General features: G+C 41.2%; 1 protein-coding gene across 2 annotated transcripts in view; it reads left to right on the top strand.

The window, feature by feature from the left end:
• The first annotated feature begins 2,888 nt into the window (after positions 1-2,888).
• COL8A1 (collagen type VIII alpha 1 chain) overlaps positions 2,889-20,078 on the top strand; it is a 137,502-nt gene continuing 120,312 nt past the window's right edge. Inside the window, exon 1 of one of the 2 annotated variants that reach the window (XM_045008485.1) lies at positions 2,889-2,951. The gene's annotated coding sequence lies outside the window, so the exon portion shown is untranslated. The remainder of the gene's footprint in view (positions 2,952-20,078) is intronic. The other variant, XM_045008475.1, reaches the window with a different exon arrangement.

The following is a 20,078-nucleotide window of genomic DNA, read 5'->3' as shown; positions in this document are numbered from 1 at the left end:
TAATAAACTTCATGAACAAATCTGAAAAGTATTATAAAAAATGTGGTGTGTCATAAAAGAAGTTGGAAGTGTTGACTTTTACCATATGAGGTTACTATTTTCTTATCTCTGCCGTTCATTGGAAGGCACCTGTGATCCTATCTGGTTCGCATTAACAATTTCTGTTTTTTCCCCTTGGCTTCCAATAGTCTGTCAGTTACAGCACTATTCAACTGCTCTGAAATCCAATTCTTGTAACTATCACTCTTAGCAATATTAGCCACTAATTGTGATGTTATGTAATCCATCATTTCTTCCCTAAGGGATAACCTGCCATCCATTCATACCATCAGGGCTCCTCTAGCCAGATTTTCTCAGTTGATCCAACAAATTCTCCTATCAGGTGACTTTCCTAGCATGGACCTTCAACTGCAGACTGTCAGTAAAGACATTGTTACGTCTAAATACTTTGGTTATTAATATATTTAATCTAGGCATATTTCTTCAGCTCCAAGACTACAGTTATCTCTATGGAACCCACAGCAAACACCCTATTTTTTCTTTGAACAAACCAGAACAAACGAACTGCCTAATTGTTGTACACATCAACTAAATATAGTCCCAGTTTTGTGGGGAATGATTAGTATTGGTATAAGTACATAATTTAATTAATCTGTCATGATGTGCACTTACCTAAACTGACTAACCATATGATCTTATTGCAATAACCCTTCATCCTTCCTCACCCTATTCCTTCTTCATTATTTGTTACCACCACTTGATGTAACATGTCTAAAATTGGACTGTAAGGCCTTCATGGTAGGGACCCTCTTTTTTTATGTCTACTGTAAAATATCTAAATGCAATTTTTGGTGCTATAAAAATAAACTAATGGCAATTTCATTTATAATTAGCAATAGACATGTATTAACTTATCAAATAGCAATTCAATTATAATAATAATAATGTATAGAATTACTTTCATCGTGAAGGGCACAAATAACCTACAGAGCATTCACATCCATCACCAATACAAGGCAGCTCTCTCTGGGGTGGAACATAGCAGCTAACCAGTGCACACAGTAGGAGGGGACATTTTGGCCAAGGACATTGAGGCAAACACCTAAACATAACAAAAAAATGGTATCATTAACATTCATGTAAACAGGAGCTCAGTGCCTAAATCCTCATCCAAAAAGAGGAAAACACCATAAAAACTGTATGGCACTCATTCTTCTGGGTTAGAAGAAAGAGCTGAGTCAGCTCAGCTACTGATTATATATCTCATTAAGTCACCAGTAGAGAAGAGAGGAAAAGAAAGGGGTGAGAGTGGATGATTACTCTGAATTCACTATTTTTCACCTAATTAACATAAAAATGTTAGGTCCAGGAGCCTGCATTCACTGAAGTTAATGCCAACACCTCCATTTACGTCAGTAGAATCTGGAAGTGCTGAGCACTTTTGGAAATCAGTGAACATCTAATTAGGTTCATTAATATGGATTCAGGAGCATTAGGACCCAGGTTTCAATTGGTTGGCACAAGTGTACAGGCCCTACAAGCATCCAGAGTCTTGATATCCAGCACGATGGCAAACACTGTGACCAGACTGGTGTCTCAGTCCAAGAAGTGTTACCATGTCCTAACCAACCTCCATGACCTACCTTCACCATGGACTTCCTTTATCCTTTCCCTGTGAAGTCATATACTCCTACTCCCTTATCTCATACACACAACAATTTGGAGGAGGGGAGAGGGGGACATGTCTCACCCAGATTCCTCCTCTTCAGCTGAAGTCTGTCCCACACACTGTGTCAACAGGACTCATTCACTCTCAATTCTGGCGATCCCCAAACTTCAGTCTGGTTGCACTACTGTTCTACCTCCTTACTTTGCTCCACCTGCCTTGGCCTCCTCTCAGGTCTAGCCACATCACTTTCCCAGTTCATTGCATTTGTTAGTGTTCTTATTTAGAACAATTTTGAACAGTATATTAGCACATATTCATTTGTATTATAGCGGCACCCACGGGCCTCAGTCAGGACCAAGGCCCCTTTATACTAGAGGCTGAAAAGATAAAGAATCAGTCCATTCCAGCTGGATACACAGTATCTGTTTCATCTGGAGAATCCAGTCAATGAATGGATGTCCCTAGACACTGTGAAGTCTGCTCCCATATGTTCTGAAAGCAGTGAATGCACTGAATGAACAATGCATAATTTTACACAGAAACCACCAGGAGTGTGTTCCTTTTGGCTACATTTGCTTTTTGAGGATATGACATGGGGAAAATTGTTTGGAATTTAGACACAAGGAACAATCAAACTGCCCCAAGCTAAGGTGAATTCAGCTGGCACATGCTGCAGCTGCATCAAGAAAAATTCAGGTAGCACAGCAGAGAGAAAATGAGGAGTCCTCTGGAATGATTATTCTAATGGTGGTATGGAAGATAAGGAAAGCCCAATCACTGTGTAGTAGGAAATTTAAGGATCAAGAGGCTGCTTTCTTCTTTGAAAGGGAATCTATGAAGAGATCTATCTGCTCTTCTGCTAACTACTTTGGATTATTATTCTAGTGATATAAAAGCCCTTAAAACTAAGTGAAGTGGGACCTTGGATCATTATATCTATGATATACTGGAACAATGTACCAGTTAGAGAGGAATAATATAAATGCTATAATCAAATGATTAATAAAAACAAATAGATCAGGCTTTTCTTCCTCTGTGATGCCATTCAAATTCGCCCTCTCTCACCCCTCCCTCTCACTCCCTGAGCAACAGAAACTACCGTACAGTGCCTTTTGAGTTCTGCCTGCCTGCTTTCTTCACTGCCCACCTACTGTAAGTAGTAGCTCCTCCCACCTGCACATAAAAGCCAAGTGCATGCTACCAGCAGCTGATCAGAGCACTTTCACAGTCCTCCACTGTTGCGAGCCAGTCATCTCCTCTCCTTGGAACTTGTGCACTCAAGGTAAGGCTACTGCTACTTCAGGCTTCTATTCTACCAGGCTAGTTTTGAGGAAGTCTTAATGTCAACTGAACCACTGTCTTGCTGCATGGTGTTGGTGGAGATTTTTTCAGATGTCAAGTCATCTGACATTTAGGTTAGTAACTTACTGTTGTTTTAGCAATGAAATGAAAACATTTCTTGCTGAGAAAAAGACTAACATATGTGACTGGGAAAAGCTTTTCTTTTCTGTTCTGATTGATTTTGAAAAGTTCAGTACTATATCCAGTCAAATTTTAACAATTTTTACTCTGTTAATATTTTCCATCTCAGTGAGGGTAGCCCAGTCAAAATTGTCAACAAAAGTGCACTTTAAAGCTACCTAACATTTTCCCTTAAAATATACAGTACACTCAAAAGGCCTGCTGGTCATTTGGGGATGTTTTTGAAATGTACAAGACAGCTTCAGCAAATCTTCTGATCCAGGTTTTACTGCTTTGGGAAAAAAACATATTTGAACTACTGCCTTCACAAAGGAACAATAATCATGTGGATGTTAGAAATGGGGGAGGGAAAATTCACCATCTGGGACTAAACATGATTTAAGAACATATTTCAAGAGCAAAATTTCACCTTTTGCAACAACAGGACATCATGTATAAAAGCACTGTTTTGATGAATTTCGTTATATCTATAGCTGTTTGAACTATGTTTATAGATGATATATAAAGTTGTCTTCCTATATCTTTTATATACATTTCAAATGTTATAAGAAGAGAATACTAAAGAGATCAAATATTTTAGCCTAAATAAGATAGTTAAGAAGCTAAACATATTAAAGCAGAAAAATGTCTTTTAAAAATGTTTTTACTTTCCTTTCTGTTCATCTGTCCATCCTTCCAGAGATGAATCTAAATGATTTGTACTGGTTTCTCAAGTTGTAAGTCAAGGTATTTTTAACAGATGGTCACCTATTTAAACAAATTCCGTCATACAAATACAAATCCTAGAATGCCCCCATAGTATTCAGCAATGAGAGAGATCAGGAATTATTATATGAACAGTAGATGTTGATTGTACCTACTGTGCACATATTCTGTATGTAATACATTTCTGCAGTTAAAAGCTGGTATTTCCTTCATTGTAGCCAAAGAGCTCCTTTTCAAGTAATGCTTTGATTTCTTTCCTGAGACTTTTTTTTAAATACAAAATGTCTTTTTATAAATAACCACCTCTGCACAATAGCTACAAATACAGTAGCTACGATAGAGTTGTATAACCTCAGCATAACTGTTCATGCTACTGTTTTCTGTGTAGTGTATCTAGGAGATCTGTCCTACATGTTACACATTATCTATTTTATCTTTCAAATGAGTATAAAAAAAAACCCCAACATCTTCAACTGTTTCCTTGAAAGGTTACATAAGTGTTTAAAAAAAATAAAAAAATCCTGAGGTTGCTACTAAGAACAAAATACAGTACATTCCACAGCATGCATAAGTTGGAATAAAAACTGATTTTTGAAAAACAATTAATCCACATAAACTTCCTCCATGAGACTCACAAAAAAAGCCTAATAGTTTTTTTTCTAACTGATATTCTAACACTATCTTGCAAATTCTTATTTCCAGCTTAACATCTGATATTTTTGTACGGAAGAACATAGAAAATATAGTTTTAGGAATATATTACTTGTAGAATGTAGCTTACAATAAAATCCTACCATGAAGTCTTGGTTCTGATGCACTGTGTTGCCTTACCTGGTAGAGCAGTTCCCAAGAAGAAACGCGTCACAAAATACATTTGGCACAGAACATTTGCATGCTCTGAAGTACCTTTTAGTAGAGATTGCTGTGAAATGTGTTATTTTTGCATATGAAAATAGATCCTGGAACATATCATAAAAACTTTGTGTCTAATTAAACTAAACTAGAATCTCCTGAGGGCACTTTATCCTTTAAAATGGGCAGTTAATTCAGCCAACCATCATTTCGTAGTATTGAACTAAGGAAAGTTGAATGCAGCAGGGATTCAAGAGAAGTTACCCTTCTAGACATGTGCTTTTCAAGGTTTGTAACACAGCCCTCATTTTTCTTGGTGCTGAAATGAAAACTGGTTTTTATAAAGACCAATTTCTGCTCTGAGAGCAAATAATACTGTTCAGTTTGAACAGCAAAAGCACACCCATAGATGCACCCAATCAGTGCTTAATTTGTAATGAAAGAGGTGGCACAAGTTTTTTATATTCATAACCGATGCAGCAAGCACCAAGGTGCCAGGGCTATGAACTGCCAAGCCTAGAAGTGCTGGGGCTCAGCCATGGCAAGCCCTAGCACAAATTAAAACAGTAGTGCAGATACATTAAAAAAAATTGGAAGTGGCGGTGGAAGAAGGTGCTCAGATACAAGTGCAATGAGCATGGCATAAACCCCCCTGAGTTGATAGCATGTATTAATCTTAAAGCCACACTAAAGGGGACATAATGAAGATTAAAAAAAGGTTGGGGTGGACATGTCCAGTCATTCCTTGTAGTGGCTGCACCTATATTTTAATACTATTCATTAAGGGACTGATCTGATCAATGGGGAAACTCCCACTGATGTCAAGGGGCTTTGTACCAGACCCGTAGTTACACAGGCTAAACCATATACTTACTTTGTAGATACTAATCACAATCACCGTGGTATCAGAGAGCCTCAAACATTCATGAATTTATCCTCACAGCACCTGTGTAACATAGGGAAGTATTGTTTCCCTTCATTTTTACAAGTGGGGTGTGGAGGCTACGTGTCTTGCTCATGATCATAAATGAAATTTGTGACAGAAGAGGGACTTGAACCCAGTTCTTCTGGGCCCCAGTCTAGTGCTTTAACCAGAAAATCATCTTTTCTTATCCACTGTGCATCCCTCCCTTTGGTTCCTTGGGCCTGAGCTACCTCAGGAAGAATGAGCAAAAACAGATTCCTCTAGCTACCATCAATAGCCAAGAAATTGTGTGTGATACACACATACTACAGTTGGTACTTGACAACTAAGTAATGATAAACCTTAAAAGTTAAGTTTGTATAGAAAGTGTGAGGTGTTTATGCAGAATCATTTATATGCTGAGTATTACATGCATCATGTTATTTTTATGAGTTTGCACAATAGCATGGTAATTAGATTAATATTTTTGGCAGAGATTGGCACTGGTGTGAGAAATATCAGAGCAAATTTCCATCCTCTGCCCTTCTAGTCTTTGGTGGTGCTCCTTGCAATTGTGCAATGCAATTCTAAAGCATTCATTCTTTTTATACTCTCTCCCTGGTGGCATCTCTGTAACTCACATGACAATACCACAAAAAAAAAAAATCTTTCCCCTTTGCCCTCTCCCTGAAGTCTGGGTCCCTAAAGCCCATTTATGAGCACACAGAATTTTAACACTAAATTTCTACAGCTGCACTGTCCTACAAGAAAGGTGGAGGCGAGAGTCAATGGCTCATGAATTTTGAGCCGCCTCCTCCTCACGTGCAGTGTGTAAACGTGAAATACTCTTTCCCTTACCATCAGCTCCCTGAAAAACAGTATGTGAGAAAGAACTATGGCTCCCATTTCTATGTCCAAAATGGTGGATAAATATGAGGAGACAAATGAGAGTGTCAGACTCTGGCTGGCTGTTGCTATATGGAACAGTCCGTAGTTCTAAGGAGAAATACTTATTTGGGAGGGAACAGAAGTGAGCTAGTACTGCCTGTCCCCATTCGTTGGATGTCTATCATATGCTGATGTTTGGTCTAAGAAATAATTGTCATAGCAGCCTTTGGGGGCACTGTCTCCTCTTTTTTTAAAAGAAAAGTTTTCACTGTGGACATGGAGCACTGGAACAGAACTCTGAGCGCGTGAGACAGACAATTAAAAGATCAGTAACACTAATAAGAAATGCTATTTATTAGACTAGGAAGAACCAAGACCAAGCATCTGGTGCAAATGACCTGGTGAAGGAAGGTAGCAGTTTGTAATGCACCTTGATGTACTGCAATATACGCTCAGGGATAGGTATAAATGTAGAGTCTGCAGGGGAATCAAAGAGCTGTGAATCGGTTTGAAACAGAAGGGTTTATAGAGATTATAATGAAATTGACTGAAAGATTTAAGTGCTGACTGCAGAGAACTAGCCTGTATTCCTCAGATTTCTACCCTGAGAATCACGTGGGTGTTTTCTTTGTCTATATTATTAGGCATTAATGAGTCTGGGTTAAGGCACAGTTTTGTTAGTTCTATTGATCAACTTAGAAAAACAACCTTCGGTGCTAGACGGAAACGTTGATTAACTTGTCCATCCATATTCTACTGCTCCAAGGGGAGAGGAGGGTGTTCTATCCAGTTTGGGGGAAATGACCAGGCTACTTTGCCGCTATCTAGCTGCAGATAGTGCAAGCTATTCACTTCTGCAGCAGGAATAAGTAGCACTCAGGCACCCCATCCACTCTGCAGTGTGCAGACAGAGCAGCTCAGGAATTTTTCACCCCTCTACCACCACTTCATTTTACACATCTCAGACAGCAAAGGGCTGAATATTACCCTGAACTTTAACATCCACATGTTCTGCCATTACTGCTCAGTTTCTTGACATAAAAGCTATTCTGTGTTCCTGGGTTCTTTGCCCTTCTGGGAGATAATTTTCTATTCTCACAAATGTTGCACTTCTAAGAATAACATTTGGTCATCGCATTATTAGGAAGGGCTATACTAGGCAACAAGAAAAGACAGTGGAACATTGGCTGCTTGTTCCATTTTTAATTAAAATTAAGGATATTTAAAATAAATAATTATATTGGATGCATCCTAATTTTCCTGCTGTGATATACTGAGATTATGTGAGTGAACGATGTTACCCTCTTGTGGCATGTCCTCAAAGAGGATAAGGGATCTACTACTAGTAGCAGCCCAGGGAATTCTCCCTTTGCTTAAGTCAGTGGTTCTCCACCAGGGATACAGATACTAAGAGGTCTTCCAGGGCTACACCAGTTTATCTAGATATTTGCCAAGCTCTATGAAAAGCACTAGCGAAGTCAGTACAAACTAAAATTTCATACAGACAATGACTTGTTCATATTGCTCTATATACTATACACTGAAATGTAAGTACAATATTTATATTCTACTTGATTTATTTTATAATTATATGGTAACAAGAACATAAGCAATTTTTCAGTAACAGTGTGCTGGGACACTTCTGTATTTTTATGTGGGATTTTGTTAGCAAGTAGTGAGGTGAAATATGGGGATACACAAGACAAATCAGACTCCTGAAAAGGGTACAGTAGTTTGGAGAGCCACTGTTAAGTTGTACAGGACTACACATATGTACCTGACTGACAAGGATTCTAGCCCTGTATCCCCATGTGTTTGAGCTATATAATAGCTAGGCCTGATCTCTGCTGTCATGGATACACTACACACCAATAAATAATTCTGCTTGGTCTTTATTCATATATTTATGAAATGTAGCAATGCTTTCTCATATTACTTTGGTGTATAATGAATGTAATCTGTCAACAGGTGATCAAATTGTATTACTATTTCGCATATGGGCATCTTTTAATGTACTGAGATCTGATGCAAAAAGGTTTATATTTCATGGCAGAAGCCAGCTAAATAAAATTCAGTGCATCTGGCATATAAGGGTAAGCTGCTGAGGGGTTAGATGTAAGGGTCTCTTCTTGAAAGTAAGTGTGAACCGGTGCCCTCTTCTAGGTGGCAGGGTGTGGGAATGGGGGTGGGGGGAGGGAAATCAGACTTGTTTGAGTGTTTATCAGTTCCCTCTGCTGGCTGCAGAGCCTACAGTTTTTGGAGCAGCTGTGTTTGTGGAGGCAAAGGTCGTAAATCCTATTCCCAGTGCTGCATGTATGCAGTAAGCTGATGACTGTGGTGTCTGTGCATGTATGTGGACCTCATTCATTACAGGGTCTCATCCACACCTACACCGAGTTCAACAGAAGGGCACTCAAAAATAATGGTGAATTCCAAGGAGGTTAGAAACATTCCGTCAAGCATCTCACATCTTGCCAGCCCTGTGATTTACCAGACTGTTCAGTTAGTGCATCCTCCATCATGCATAATATACTAAACCCACACCTTGCGCCTCTTCCCCAAGAGGACCATGTATGTAGCTATTACACACTGATTTTTCAAATGTTTCTAAATGTATTGTCTGTCACACACATTCTAGGCAACCCCAAAAATGTAATGTTTTAAAATAGCTATAAAAAGTCCATATTTACAGATCATTAAACAAATGACAGTGGGGGAGAGCATCCCAACCTAAGCCCATTTCCCCTGATTCCCTAAGGAAAGTCCTGTGTAAACAGGTTATGCTGCCTATTGAGAGGCTCAATAAATGTTGGCTATTTCAGACCAAGCGGGGGGGGGGGGGGGGGGGAAAGAGAGGGGGGGGGGGAAGCAAGTTCCACGGTCAAGAGGTTTTTGCTCAGAATAATCTATCCACCAGGCTCCAGATGCACAAATCTAGGGACTCTCAGGTCAAGCATCTCAGCTGATCTCAACTGCCAAGGATATCATGGAGAGAGAGGTGGCATTTAGGGTACACAGAACCCAATTCACAAAGGGCACTAGAAGTCAAAACTAACAAGTAGAAGCCAGAAATAAACTATTCTTTGAAACATATGTATCATCCACTCCCTGCTAATGGGGAGCCTCATTCTACACTACAGCAGAAGGCAAGGAAGGCACAGATAACCATGGTATGGTCTGCATTTGACCTTCAAGTCAAGAGAACGTGCAGAAAAGCATTTTTGGCCACTGCTGCTACCCACACATCCAAAACTCAATCAAGGGCCCAACAAGGTCCCTTTTGTTGTGAACTGAAGTAACAAAGATTACAACCTCTCCAGTAAAGGTACGGATATTGCCTCAGATTTATTCAATACAATTTTAAAAGAACATAATTGAAAATGGTAAGGCCCATCAAATCTGACTGAAGAAAGCTAGGCAAAAATTCAGTTCTCAGACACACAACTGACGGCTGCTTTGCTGTTCTGTTCTCCCCATCTTGCATGGAACTCCAGTCAGAGCAGAAGAATTACAACAGTGGCTCTCAAACTTTTGTACTGGTGACCCCTTTCACATAGCAAGCCTCTCAGTGTGACCCCCCTTATAAATTAACACCATTTTTAATATATTTAACACCATTATAAATGCCGGAGGCAAAGCAGGATTTGGGATGGAAGTTGACAGCACGTGACCCCCCATGTAATAACCTCACAACCCCATGAGGGGTCCAGACCCCCAGTTTGAGAACCCATGAATTACAAGGTGGTCACTCTGGGTCCGGGTTGAGGAACAGAGGCAGGCTAATGGGGGAAGCTTACATTGCAGTGTCCTTACTTTACCTGTTTTGTGGATGAAGGGAAAACTTAAATCTACAGAGTAGTTAGTTCAGTACCTCCCACCAGCACTAAAATTCACATAACACACATTTAAAAAAATTAAAAAAGCAGCACTCTGAGCTCATTCCCTTTCAATCAGTGGCTAGAAATTACCATAGTAGCACATCACATCATTTGCTGGGGAGGAAAAAGGACAATGTAGGCCTTTAGGAATAAATCTTTTGTGCTTTAACGGTTCCAAAAATGTCAGTGCTTGTCAAGACATTTTTGAAATAAAACCAAAGCAATGTTAGTAAGTGAACTTTCCAAGGCAGCTCTGGCCAAAACTGATTCTTAGATTTCTGTTCAGTAATAAACTGCCTCTGTGGTTGCTGGTCAGGTAGGGAGGAGCACACAATGGGCCAAAGCCACATTCTGGTCAACCCAAAAGAATAGAATAAGAACCCACAAATTGCACAGAGCACTCCAGTGAATGGAGAGACTCCTGCCAGCCCTGCAGAAAGGTGTGTATCATAACTAGAAAGGGAAGGGTAACAACCCTTCTGTATACAATTCTATAAAATCCCTCCTGGCCAGAGGCACCAAAATCCTTTTACCTATAAAGGGTTAAGAAGCTCAGGTAACTTGGCGGACACCTGACCCAAAGGACCAATAAGGGGACAAAATACTTTCAAATCTTGGGATGGGGGGGGAGCCTTTTGTTTGTGTGCTCTTTGTTTTTGGGAGTGTTTGCTCTTGGGACTAAGAGGGACCGGACATTAATCCATGTTCTCCAAGTCTTTCTGCACAAGTCTCTCATATTTCAAACTTGTAAGTAATAGCCAGGTAAGGTGTGTTAGTTTTATCTTTGTTTTCTCAACTTGTAAATGTTCCTTTTGCTAGAGGGCTTACCTCTGTTTGCTGTAACTTTGAACCTAAGGCTAAAGGGGGTTCCTCTGGGTTCTTTGAATCTGATTACCCTGTAAAGTTATTTTCCATCCTGATTTTACAGAGATGAAGTTTACCTTTTCTTTTAATAAAATTCTTCTTTTAAGAACCTGATTGATTTTTCAGTGTTTTAAGATCCAAGGGTTTGGATCTGTGTTCACCAGGACTAATTGGTGAAGGGATTACCAAGCCTTCTCAGGGAAAGGGGTGTAGGGGTTTGGGGGGGGGAATATTTTGTGGGAAGAGGAACTCCAAGTGGTCCTTTCCCTGTTTCTTGTTAAAGCACTTGGTGGTGGCAGAGTACCAGGTTTTAACCTAAGCTGGTAGAAATAACTTAGGGGGCTTTCATGTGGGTCCTCACATCTGTACCCCAGAGTTCAGAGTGGGGAAGGACCTTTGACAGGGGAGTTCAATGAAATTTAGCTTTTCCTCTAAAAATGGGAGGCAGACCCTATCTCTATCTTCTGTGATCACTCACAGGGATCACTTCAACCTATTCTGAAACCAAAACAATTGCCCAGGGAACAATTTCCCGTGTGTAACTGTAGATGACTTGTAAACACTCGACGATTGTATACTTCAAAAATCACTACCTGCCTGTCGGGTCAGTGTCACTACTGCACTTGTGCACTTTTTAGCAGTCCCTGTGTGAATGAGCGAGGCAATAACCATAAGGGTTCATGTCAAGGCCTTGTTGATGAATAGCACTACAGTATATTCTCCAGTGAAGGACCCTGAACTGGCAGGAAGATGTACAAGATGGAGTGAGGGCTGGAGTTCCTTTCCTCCTCCAGTTGCCATGGTGCAGGGAAATACCTATAGGAAAGGAACAGCGGGATGTGTATAAAACTGTGCAATGATCCCCCTGAAACACTCTTGTGCATGTCTGCGCCCCTTCCATGGGGGAAGGATGCTAATCTATCACCCCAAGGATTCCTCCTGCAGCCAAAGGCAGTTCTGTGCCTGTAATGGAGATGCCTACAATTCTCCCCAGTTCCACATAGCATGGCTCCATTTGAGCTGTGCTACACTGGCTTTCACAGTTGCCATTGGCCAAGAAGTCCCAGTGCCCAACCAGAGAGATGCTAGAGACCATTATTTGCTTTCTCAGAAATGACATGCTTTATCGTGTCAATGAGGCCCAGATCCTTAAAGATATTTAGGCTCCTAACTTCCATTGATTTCAATGGATGTTAGGTGCCTAAATACCCTTGATGATCTAGGCCTACATGCTTAAGCTATCACTGACCCAAACATCTTTTTATTGTGCCATAAGTTTGCATATGAAAATTAGTTGCTGCCCATGTTCACTAGCCAAAGTCCATGGTCATATGAAAGTGGAAATACCGTAATATCCATATATCACATCTCGTAGTAAAAACTGCATCTTAAAAAGCAAGGCCGATTTTTGGTCACAGGGAGCCAATCATTTGAAGCCCTAAAATTTCTGTTTTTGTGCCACTGTGAAACTACCAAATCATTTTTAAGTTTTGTTTTTTAAAGACTCGACGCACTTTGATCATTGACTGTAGATTGTTCATGAGCAGCCAGTTGCAAATACTTAGTCCCTGAAATTCAAAGTGTTGGTTAATTTTGATAGGGCATATAGCTTCTATGATCTCTGTTTCCCAATTGGATAAAGATAATTCTTAGAATCAGATTTCAGAAATAAATATTACCCTTAAGGAGTTCAGAATTCACTTGCAATGAACATCCTCTAATATTCACTTGAAATGCTGTTTCCAACACCATTCCTAACACTAATGTAGAATATTCACTGAAAGTGAACACAAAAGGGGCACAAAACAGGCAAAAGCAAACAGAATTATGTATTGGAGCAAATATTTGTGGACAGTTGGAGATATTCTCCCAGCTGTTGTCCCTTTATACTTGCTACACATTGTTTGCTACATGAAAATGAGGAAACACACACTTACAAAAATCCATTAGGTGTATTTTGACAGATGTTTTTGTAATTCAGTGAAAATTCATAGACAAAAGGCCTGATTCTGCAAAGTGCTGAGTTTGGGGATACTGTAGTCCTTAAATTCCCACTGTAGCTAAAGGGGCCTGAAGTTACTTAGCATTTCTGCAGAGGCACTCAGCACCTTGTAAGCTCAGACTCAAGAAGCCCCAGCCCATCCTTTCCTCCTTCCCTTGCTCCACCACATAAGATAACAATCATTGTAATAAGAAATTGTCTCAATGAGCTATTTAAAATCACTCCTCACTCTATAAAAAACTCTTGTACAATGTTGCTTACACTGTAGTAAACTTGACTCTCAAAACTGTTCCAATAACAGGGTTTTATTTCACTAGATATTTTAAAACACAGTTATGCTTGTCACAATATTGCTGTGCTCTTCTGCTGTTTTTATCCTGACACTGGTAGAAGTACAGTAGAACAGTTACAAACATCTAGGAAATGGAGGGTTTTCTTAACTCTGAGCAAAACATTATGGTTGTTCTTTCAAAAGTTTACAGCTGAACATTGACTTAATACAGTTTTTAAACTTTACCATGCAGAAGAAAAATGCTGCTTTTAACCACCTTAATTTAAATGAAACAGCACAGAAAGTTTCCTTACCTTTTCAAATATTTTTTTTAACTTTCCCTTTTTTTTTTTTAAGTAGTTTATGTTTAACACAGTACTGTACTGTACTGCATTTTTTTTTGTCTCTGCTGCTGTCAGATTGCGTACTTCCGATTCCAAATGAGGTGTGCGGTTGACCAGTCGATTCATAACTGTTGTTCATAACTCTGAGGTTCTATGGTAACACAAGACTTGCAGTGTAATTCTTCTTGCACAGCATTTAAGTTTCTACATCAGGGAGGGCTGGGCTGAATTCAAGATTTGAACGAGAAATCTGTAGGGAAAACTCGGGTGCTACAGGAAGTGGTTTTAGCAATACAGTAGGTGGTGCTCTTATCTCTGAGTCAGCCTAAAGCAAGAAATGTCCCAGCATGGCACTAGGGGAGATGGGCTTCTGGAGATGCCATCTCCTGTTTGACATGTGAAACTACAGTCTTCAACAGTTGTCTTGTATTGACCTTATGGTACTTTTCACAACACTAGAGGACTTATTGTCATCATCTTGGCCAAATTACAATGTGGGGATTTATTTTGCTTCCTTAGAAACCACATGTAATTTACATTGGACACAGCATTTTGGTTTTTCACTTCTTGTCCTAAATTGCTTTGTGGTATTGCTATGCACTGTAAAATATTTGCAGCATTCCTCCACTTGAATGATAAACGGTTATTATCCTTACCTGCCTGTAATCCCAATGGACAGCAAAGGAGCCAAAAAGAGCAGTGGTCCTAAAATTGTCATGCTCCCTTCTCTGAAAACACTGTGCATTTGAGGCATCTTGTGTTTAGCAAATGTAGCCAGAGGACAGCCATTATGCACGACATCCTTCAGCAGGCCTATGAGAAAATTCTGTGTACCGTTATCTCGGATTGGTTCTGGTAGTGCCAGAGGGATGAGAATGGAAAAGTGAGGTGTGGTCCATCTGTAGGAAGGAGTCATGGTACCATTACCTTCATGTGAGACCCATGCTGCCAGAAGAAAAGGAGATGTGGTGAGTTGGAAGAAAGACCAGCAGATGCCGCTGTTGATAGCATATGCTACAGCAGGGGTGGGCAAACTATGGCCCGGGGGCTGCATCTGGCCCACCAGAAGTTTTTAATCCGTCCTTCAAGCTCCCGCTGGGGAGCGGGGTCTGGAAGTAGCAGCTCACCTCTGCCCTGCCTCCTCCCCGAGCACACCATCGCTGCTTCACTTCTCCCGCCTCCCAGGCTTGCAGTGCCAATCAGCTTAGGTGCCGCAAGCCTGGGAGGCGGGAGAAGTGAAGCAGCGACAGCGTGCTCGAGGAGAAGGTGGGGCAAGGGTAAGGTGGGGCAAGGGTAAGGTGGGGCGGGGAGTTCCCCTGCATGCCGCCCCCCCCTTACTTGCTGCAGGCAGCCCTCCCCGTGCTCCTCTGCCCCAGCTCCCTCCGCCTAAATGACGGTGGCAACCGGGGCTGCCGAAGATCCGGCCGCCGTGGTCGCTGCCAAAGAAAATGCCGCCCTGCCAAATCCTAGCACCCTAAGTGACCGCCTAGGTTGCCTAAATGGTTGCACCGGCCCTGGTCCACCACTGGGGCCCCTACGTGCTTCCACAAGACAAATAATTATAATAGATGAAAAATCTGCAAAACAGCAGAAGTGTGAATTTCACATAGGAGACTGGGAGTCAGGCCTAGCTCTGCTGCAGTCCCTTGAAAACACTCCTGCTAACACAGATGATTGGTATGTCTGGAAAGGTATTCTGCTAAAAATTGCAGCTCCCTCCCCTTGCTAAAGAAGCATCTGAGCATCTTACGTATAGTAGGTCAATGAACTTATCCTCACAAGCATTCTGGGAAATAGTATTACCCCCATTTTACCAGAAACTGAGGCAGAGAGAGATGCAGGACCAGATTTTCAAAACAGCTCGCGGATGGATTTTCAAGCGCTCAGCACCTGCAACTGGGGCAAACAAAAGAACTCAATTCCCACAATAGGCCTCTCAATAAGAGCCATTTTCACAGGGGTGCTCAGCACCCTGGCAGCTCCCACTGTGACACTTGTGGCTAGATTTTCAGAAAAGCTCCTTCAAGCTTGTCTCAGTGCCTAAATGGAAGCTTTGCTCTTTTGAAACTCTGATCTCATTTGTGGGTGCCTGATTTTGAAAAAAGTCTAGTATAAGTCACTTGGTCAAAGATGCAGAGAAAGCCTGTCAGAGCTCAGAACAGAACTCACCTCCCCTAATCCCTAGTCCAGTGCCTTAGCCCCAAGCCTGTCCTTTCTCATCAGCAAAAACAGGAAAGGTTAGACATGGGCAAGAATCACGATGCCAAATAACTGGTGATACCGATGCCTGCCAAGAAAAACGTCCAGATACCTGTGGGTAAACCAAACAGACTCATTTTGGTACCTCCTTGAGAAAGGATTACTGCTAAGAATGATGCCAGCATCTGTCAATTAGTGTTATGTTGTTTCCTGATGCTCCTATTCCTTTCTGGGACCGTACTACATATTGTACTGTCTCTATCAGCCTCAGATTTCCAGATAGCCTTAGGCAAGATGACGCTGTCTAGTATAATGGTTAAACAGTGGTGGTCATGTCGGTAAAGATCACTGGTTTCATTGACTATTCCCTTCATTTCTGAACATAAGCAACCACTTAGCTGCAGTTGTGCTAAATACTTAAGAGGAAGCATACACTGTTCTTGGCTTGACTCTACCTGTGCAGGAGCAGCCGCCTCCTCACAGGAGTTTCTGTTGGCTGCACAGTCTCACGATGTTAGAGGTTGCCCTAACCAACAAATGTGGATCTGCATCTGGATTTTGAATACTCCAAAGTAGTGAGTGAGTGAGAGAGAGAGGGGAGCACTCAGGGTTTATTTTTTAGCCTCTATAAAGTCAGGGGCCGGTACAAACCATGAACTCAGATTTCAAATCACCACAGAGCTTCTGGATTCCTTCTATAAGCTATAGTATGACTATACTATCCAAACTGGCACATGTTGTGCCAGTCTCTCTTGCCTAGAGTCTACTGTGTGGACTGTCATAGGATTCTGTCCAGGAGATTAAGCTTGCAGCCAGCAGTATCTGCCTCAATCCCTGTTCCAGCATTCAGACCATCTCAAAAGTTGATGATCTAATACAGTTTGTTAATACAAAAAATGAGATGTTCCATTACTAATAAACTTTTTAGCTGGTCTACAGTCTAAAATGTCATATAACAACTATTGATCAACAATGCTTACAAAGAAATAGATTCATAAAACAGCTCTGACTAAGCTATTGTTGGGGGCTGAGCTCACTCACTATAAGCCAACATGTTCAGCTGTGTCTTGTCCAGTCACAGCTAAACACAGCTAAGTTTATTTAGTGGTATTGGAAAAAACCCTCGACAGAAAAAAAGTGTATCTATTGTGCTAATAAGCATCCAGACTATGTCTAGCAATGAGTGAGAGAGTTTGTTCTCTGCCCTACAGACAATACACAAGTTATAGTACACATAGGATCATGATAGCTGTCAGCACTTAAGCATTAACTAATTACACGTTGGGTCAGATTCCGAACTCTGTTACACCAAAGTAATTGAAATCAGAATCTGGACTCCTGAGGCGTAGTGTAGGTAAATATTACTACCTTGTTCCCTTTTACCAATGGAGCAACTGAGGCAGAGAAGTGAAACTGCCAAACTTGAGACACCTTAAAAGGTACTCAATTTTCAGAATGAGGGTGTTCAGCACTGGTTGAAGATCAGGCTCTTTTAAAGGTACATCAAGGTGGGCACACAAAATCACTAGTCACTTTTGAAAATCCTGGCCTTCATCTTGTGAGAACCTTCGCTTAGTTTCTAACTCAAGGAGGCAGGGGCGGCTCCAGGCCCCAGCACACCAAGCGTGTGCTTGGGGCGGCAAGCCACGGGGGGCGCTCTGCCGGCGCCGCGGGGGCGGCAGGCAGGGTGCCTTCGGCGGCTTGCCTGCGGGAGGTCCGCTGGTCCCGCGGCTTCGGTGGACCTCCCGCAGGCGTGCCTGCGGAGGGTCCGCTGGTCCCGCGGCTGCGGGAGGTCCGCTGAAGCCACGAGACCAGTGGACCTCCCGCAGACAAGCTGCTGAACACAGCCTGCCTGCCATGCTTGGGGCGGCGAAATGCCTAGAGCCGCCCCTGCAAGGAGGTGCATGTTAGTTTAGCTAAGCTTCAGAGAAATCTCTAAATTTATCTTGAACAGAACCAGATTTCCAGGCCTTTAGTGATTCACCCCTTATTTAAACGACAAAGCAAATTGCCGACCTGCGAGTCTCATTAACTTCATATTGCTTAATAAATTACTTTTAAATGTTTAAACTTAACTATGAGAATTACAAAGAGAGAAAAAGAATGTGCTGCATACCATCTCTACAAAACCAGAAGCTGTTCTATTATAAATAGAGTTTGCTCGGTAATAGGAACATAGGAAATTCCATTCAAGAACAGACAAATGGCACATCTTGTCTGGTATCCTGTGTCTGGCAATGGCCTCTACCCGATACCTAAAATATTTGGCTCTCTTAGAACAGGAGAGACTGTGGGCCCATCTACCATCAAGGTTACAAATCAGAGTTTCCTAACTTCCCTTATGAGTATGTTTTTCTCTGTCGCTTGCAAGAGATCGTAAGGTGGGGGCATGGACCAGAGCAGCATGTGCTCCCCCTGCATGATGCCTGTTACAATGGGTGGCATTGAAATAGGGCAGGACCTGCCCTTACCCCACTGCCAGCATTGCTAGAGATCCCTCATCAGGGAGCACAAGGATCAGGATTATGCCTGAACGTGGGTTAAGGGGACAAAATTCCTTGAACTCTCTCCCCACCCTGGCAGAGAGACAGGTGTTATCTGGCCCTTAATTAGCAACCATTTTTCTGCCAAGGTCCAGACCTGTTAACAGGACTCTGGGGAATCAGTCATATATACCTGCCCTTGGTCCTGTGGTTTCTTCTTACACAACATTTAAGATTCTGTACCAGGACAGCTGAGCTGAATTTAATACTTGGATGAGAGATCTGTGGGGAGAAGTCAGGGGCTGCAGAAAATGGTGTTAGCAATGCAGTAGGTGGTACAATAAATTTTATTGCATGCATCTGAATGTTAACAATTCATTAGGTGGTGCATGTGAAAATCTACAACGGTGCGGATTTGTGTCAAAGTATATGATAGAATCAGATTCCAACCAAATGTCATTAGGGAAAAGGGTGAGACAAACACACACCTGCCACTCTGACCAAAAAGTCAGATTTTACCCCATGGTTTCATTAGATGAAGTGTTGTTCAAGTGGCCATTGTACCCTGTAAGTCCCACCACTAAAAAGACCACAAAGTCTAGAACAATCACATTCACTGTTACACAGATTAAATTTAGTTCCAGCTATAGAAATGTTAGAACCTTCTCCACATTGTTTTCTGCTTGAATACTATTTGTTTTGCTTGTGCAACTCTCTAATGAAAGTGACTATTCTTTAGTAGAGTGAAAACATGGGAGTCAGGACCCCTGGATTCTATTCCCAGACCTGCTGCTGACTTGCTGGTAAACTTGGGTCAAATCACTTAACTTTTTATGACTCAGTGTCCCCATCTGTAAAATGAGGATGTTAATACTTGGCTTATCATGTAGGAGTGTTGTGAATTTTAATTAATTAATATTTTTAAGTGCTTTGAGATCTTCAGATGGAAAGGGCCCTAACACAGTATAGCTTTGATTCAGTCAAATACAGTATTGATACGTTCTTTACTGAACATGATATAAAAACAAATTTCTTTGCTTCAAATCTTGTCTTGACAAGAAAGAAACTCTGCCCCCAAAAGCCAAAAACACACCGACTCATGTCTTTAAGTGTCATGGTAAATTTGTTCTTTTATAACATGTACTAGTTAAGCTTTGAACTTCTGTTTTTTTGGAAAAGCCATAGTGGAAAAATATTTTCATGGAGAGCACACTTCAGATCTGTCAACTGTTATGCATTTTTTAGAAAAAAAATCCACTTAGGTATTAGCTTCAGTTGAGGCAATTTGTTGTCGTCTGGCTTTCACGATAAACTGAGGTGATTAATATTGTAAATAAAATATTCAAATTTTGTGTCTCAGTTTTCCAGCTCTCACTCATTCAAATCTTTCAGTACTTTGTCAGCTTGAAACTCACTGCTGTAACATGAAAGAAACGGCAGCTTTGCAGGAATGTAAGAAAATAGTGAGCCTCTGAAATATACGATAGACAGTCCAAAGAGAGAATACTTCACATATTAACTGTGAATTATGAAGCTA

This window comes from Mauremys mutica, chromosome 1 (assembly GCF_020497125.1).
Source record: "Mauremys mutica isolate MM-2020 ecotype Southern chromosome 1, ASM2049712v1, whole genome shotgun sequence".
In the NCBI taxonomy this organism is placed as follows: Eukaryota; Metazoa; Chordata; order Testudines; family Geoemydidae; genus Mauremys; species Mauremys mutica.
Note: the sequence above shows the minus strand (reverse complement) of the source record. Positions and strands in the feature narration are given on the sequence as shown.